The following is a 6,000-nucleotide window of genomic DNA, read 5'->3' as shown; positions in this document are numbered from 1 at the left end:
ATTCAGTTTCATATAGATATCAATCATTTCTTTGTATATTATAGCATATTTATACTAAGAATTTTTATAATAATTTTAAGTAGTTTTTCTAGTGGTTTTTGAAGTATATGTTGATTCTGAGTGTTGAAGCATTTTTTTACTAGTCATTTTTTCCTAGATCTTAATGTTGGGAAAAAAAAAAAAAACAATAATTTCCAACTAGTTTCTTAAATATTTGTTTTGAATGAAAATTAATGTGTTTGTGTAATGAAATGAGTGGGGAAGTAGTTTTTGATATGTTGATAAGGAATGTTAAAGTAAGAAATTTGATTAATTTTCATCATTTAAAATTGCTTGTTGCTTGATCAGATAAAAAAAAATCCTAATGAAAATAAATTATCGCTTATTAAATTTTTTTTATGTAAAAATCTTATAATTGAAACAATGCAGTGTTTTTATGTGTTTAAAAATATGCATTTACACATTTGTAAGAAAATCAGATTGACATTGAAAATATCTTCTGTTTTTGATTATATCATAACTATATTTCATGTTCTAATGAAATGTTCATTCTTAATTTTTGCTTATAGATAGACACAATCAAAATTAAAAGCTATTGCTTTTAGTTAAATCTGATGTTCGCCAAAACATTTAAAATTAGTATTTTTACATTGATTAAAATTAAGATTATAAAAATTAAGCATCATAATGTTTGAATGTTTACATTATTCTATATTACCAAACTTCATTAATAAGATTTGAGTGGTGTGAATTATTGATAGGTTTTGTCAAGTTCTTATATTAAACACTTTTATGAAAAAGCATCTATAAATCATGATTTAACATAAGGATTTGGTGTTAGAAAAGTAATATGCAATATCAACTGAATAGATGAAATTTCATTTGATTAATGCATTTCGTTTCCATTTCATTTAACAACATAGCATGGACCAGATTAAAACCTATTGGAGCCTTTAGATAATATAAGTTTTTAGGTTACTTTTTCTAATTCCCAAACTTCTAAAAGTAGATATCTTTTATTAAATTAAATTTTTGTAAAAGAAGCTTTTAGCATATCTTAAATATTTTATTACAAAATTTTTCCAAATTGATTTGTTCAAATAATCCAACAATTGAAAAAATACCTGACTCCAACAATCTAAAATACGAAAAGAAATCCTAAAAATTATTTTCTGAATTATCAATCACATTTTATTGTAATTTTAATAAATTTGCATACACAACCTTATAAATCAAATGAAAGAACTCATTTAGATTATTCCAAAAATAATTTAAAAATAAACATGATAAACTGTTTAACTCTCAAAAGTTGTTAAGTTCTTAGGCATTTGCCTATATGATAACCTGGCTCTGTACACATGCCTATAATTTACATCATTTTCTAATTAGATAAGCTCTCTTTAGTATTCTTTAATTATGGTAAAGAAGAGATCATTTAATTAATTTGTGCTGTGTGATTCAAATGGCATCAGTAGATGTGAATCTAAATAATGTGATATGACTGTCAAATAAATAAAAAAAATTACACATATAATTGAAAAATTAATGAGACATTTTTTATTAATTATTGTACTACATAAAACTTACGTCTATGCATTTCAATTAAAAAGCATACTATTCATTTTCTATCTAATTTCACTAAACATTAATATTGTTTGAATTTATATTTGATAGATGTATATAGTTTAAATTTTTGCTAATTTAATGCTCCTATTTTAATTTTAAATAATAGGTTTTATTGAATTACATTAATTACTTAATTCTTTGTAATATTTAATAAGTTTTACATATATAAAATCTTGTGTATAATTAACACATCTGGATATATCATTAAAACTTAAATGCAAAGCTCCAACTTTTAGTTTTATTTTATTATTATTTGATCACACAAGCACATACTTTATTTGTGTGTATTTTACACCTACAGAAATATAAGAATTCCTTAATTAAAAAAAAATCAAATAGCAAGACATTTTTTTTTCTTTTTGAATTGTATGTTATCTTGTTTAATCTAATTTTTTCTACTTCTTAGTTCTGAAATTAATAAAAAATCTTATTAGTGAATATGGGATATAATTCAATTTCATGATAAATAAATGTGAATATTTTTATTGTTAAATATTCCAAGATAGAACTTTTGCTGTCCATTTTGTATAGAATAAGTTTCTCAAAAAGAACCAGCAATGGCAAAGATACATTATCATAAATATTTTATTCTCCTAAAGGCTTATTATTGTTTATATTTGTGTATTTTCTTGTTTCTCCCATTTTTTTTCATATTTGCGCCTCAAAAAGACTCAAAGAATTTAATTCAGCTGCTATATATATATATATTATATATATATATATATATATATAGCAGCTGACTACTTTGGTTTGATCTCAGTTTTCATAATTTCTGACCCAATAGCTTGATTTTTTTTTTTTTAAATAATTCTCAATGAATAAACTCCTTGTGTGCATAACACAATGCTTACAAATGTAAGTCAGTATACAATTGATAATAGAAGAAATTTCAAATATAAAGGATGCAGGCGCAAATATGAAAAAAAAATGGAAGAAACAAAAAAATACACAAATGTAAACAAAATTGATTGCATACTAACAGAAAACATACAGTAAATGATATAATACAATTTCACAAGTATGATCAAATATAGATAAAGCATTGAAAATACAAATACATAAAGTATATATGCAAAAATATGTAGACAAACACAAAAATAGCTTGATATGCTGCATGCTTTGAAAGGATTGAAGAGTAGATCCAAACAAATAATTTTTATATAATTATTTTCTGTATGCTTGCCAGAGGGTGTTCTTTTAAAGTAAGCTAGTCAGAGTATGTTTATGCTATACTAATAAAAAAATGTAGCAAAAATAAAATAGAATTTTTCAGAGGAATTGTGAAATTTTACTTGTATTTAGTATTTATTACATTGATATTAAAAAGAGAAAGCAGCAATATGTTTGTATCTTGAAAGATTTTCAAATATACTCATCCAGTTGTATGGAATGTTGTTGAAGATGGACATTTCACAATTCACTAGAACAAGCACTTTCTGACATTATTTACTCCTTCTTTAAGTAACCTTTTGTGTAAACCATATCTTCACTGGTGTTTAATATGAGAGAATTTTCGTTTTTTAATAATTATCTCTAGAAATGACAGGCTTTAATAAAATCATTTATAGCTTATGTTTATATAATTAAAAAAGAAATACCATAAAACATTTATGATTAACATGCACAATTGTATTGCAATAGAAAATTATGAAACAAACACAAGATGAAGCTAGAGAAGGTATGTGCTTCTCTTTCAGTTAAACAATTTCTTCGACATAAATTCATGTTGTAAATTCGGCTGCTTGTGAGCTTCGATGTCAATAAATTGCCACTATTTTAGCAAAACAATTTCCAGATCCTGAATACTGGGTGGAAGAAGGCAGTTATGATTGCTCTCTCAAGAGCGTTTCAAACAGTTTATATGGGAGTAAAATCTGGATATCTAATCTATCACTTCATATGCGAAACGTCCTCACTTTCCAGAAATTCTTTTATTATGTTATTTATGTGTAAATGAGATTTTCCATCCTTAAAAATGTAAGCAGGGACCAATTACATAATTGAAAAAGTTAGTAAACATCAAGATACTCATCATCTTGCATCAGTTACAAAATGTTTCATTCGTCTTTGATCACAAGAGAGCTCATTTAGCTGGGTACAGGTGACTTTGAGATTGGGGAAAGGGTCAATGGCAGAGAGCCCTAATTTACTGGCGAGTTCGGATTTAGTTTAAATATTGTTTCTTGACATGGTTTCATTTGGTAAGTCCCAGGAACTCATTATCTGTTCTCCAATATCCAAGTAAAAGGTGGTAATGTAACTAATTACTACCACTACTCTGGCAATGCATGTAAAACAAAGTGATTTTTCAATAAATCCGCACGGAAGAGTGACTGTAGGACTGGGTACCTAGTGCCACTTGTCGCTGCTTGGGGAAAGGCTTGTCTTGCTCTGACCAGAGGACGGGACTGGCATATTTCCGAAGTACTGAATGGGTAATTTTTCCCTGGCTGATCCTCTTTTATCCTAAACTCATTTTGGGTGGGATGGATCAGCTTGGGTGTCCATTTTCCAAGTAAAAGGAAAGTATGGCAATGGAGATTTGTTAGTTCAAGTAGGTGCCCTGTTGGAAAGAATTCATGCATTTTTGTTTGGTTCCAATTTTAATTTTAAGGGCGATAATAATCATTCCAAAAGGTTCGACTTTTTATGAAAGTAGGAATATTAGGCTTATGGATTGGCTTTTAATACTTCCAGGTCTAAATTTCATATATATATATATTTAATGCACTCCTGGGAGAGCTATGGCAAATTGCCCCCCCTCCCAGAACCATGCACAACCTGAAAGCAATGCTGATGGAAGGGGGGGGGACATATGGATTCACAAACTGTTTAATGTTTAGTATGATTCACGGTGAAACTGTACATTTTGTGAATCGTAACTGTTTTATTATATCTCTTTTTATGTGATATCAACTTATATATAATTAATTTCATTAAAGCTGCCCAATATTTCAGGGATAATCGAGCAAAAGGAAAACTCTCATCATTTTGTGTTGTAATATACATTAATATATCTTGCCGCTAGTGTTCGTATATGATGTATATATCCCGATATTTCTTTGTAAAACATTTGTTTAGTTATGCCTGATGTAATATTATTTATTGATATTCTTTTTAATCATTCCATTTCCACATAAGGCAGTAATCACCTTTTTATCATTTAGAATTTATGTCTAACCGCAATATATATATCGTCTCTAGAAGTATAATATACAGATGTATAAACATGATATCTATAGATGGTATCTATGGTACATGGTATCTATTCCCATTCTAATAGATGTCAATAGAGAATGGAATAAATATTTCTAAGTGAAATATATAATTTTAATTTTCAAAGCAGACGAATCTCCAGTAATTTTTCCTTGGCAAGTACTAGACTAGAAAATTTAATTTCAAATAAAACTGAATAAACGATGATGAACGAGCGTTTACTGTGTAAATTCATTCACAAACATGCTTAAGACATACAGTGGCTCAAAAAATTGAGAGTACACCTTACGTTTACTTGATAAATGCGACTTTCAATATAAATAACCCATCACCGGGATAAGCAAACTTGTTTTTATTTTTACACATAACAAACGGTTTAATTTAGAGTAAAAATAAAGAAAAATCAACGAAAAATTTCTAAATTGAAAATTTTCAGAAGCATTTTAAATAAACATACGCAGAATTTTGCCTCAAAAAATTGAGAATACACCAATGAATTTTTTGCAATATCACGCATAGAAACAAAGTGTCACTATAAAATTGCATGTCTTTTGGTTCTTATAATAGTCTCTAAACGTCATGGTACCAATTCGACCCATTTTTGGTGGTATCTGAAGACATTTTACCCCATTCTTCTTGCACCACTTGTTTTAAATGGGTTTTGTTTCTAATTTTGTATTTTTGAACCACTTTTTCGAGTATGGCCCACGAATATTCAATGGCATTGATGTCAGGGTACGGTGGTGGTGTGTGTAACTGTTGTTTAAAATGAAAAAGACATCATATTTTGACGTTACGCGCATTCGGTTTGGGTTCGTTGTCCTGCTGGAAAATAGAATTTCCATCTAAACTCAAATTTTTAACACTTTCCTTTAGATTGCTGCTACCATATGGTTCATCCAACTTGTTGCAGAAACTTTTCAAATCATAGGCAGAAGTCTAAGTGCCGAAACTGTGCTAAATGCCATTAGACAAGCTGGATATAAAAGTCGCATTGTTAGAGAGAAACTGGTCATCAGCTTGCAAATTCAGAAAAAGCATTTGAAGTTTGAAAAAACTCATCAATTGAAGACCAATAAAGTTTGGAAGATATCTATATTTAGTAATGAAAGAAACCTCAACATTTTTGTCAGTGACAACCATCTTACTGTATGGAGA

The sequence above is a fragment of the Argiope bruennichi genome, chromosome 5 (genome assembly GCF_947563725.1).
Source record: "Argiope bruennichi chromosome 5, qqArgBrue1.1, whole genome shotgun sequence".
Lineage (NCBI taxonomy): Eukaryota > Metazoa > Arthropoda > Arachnida > Araneae > Araneidae > Argiope > Argiope bruennichi.
Note: the sequence above shows the minus strand (reverse complement) of the source record.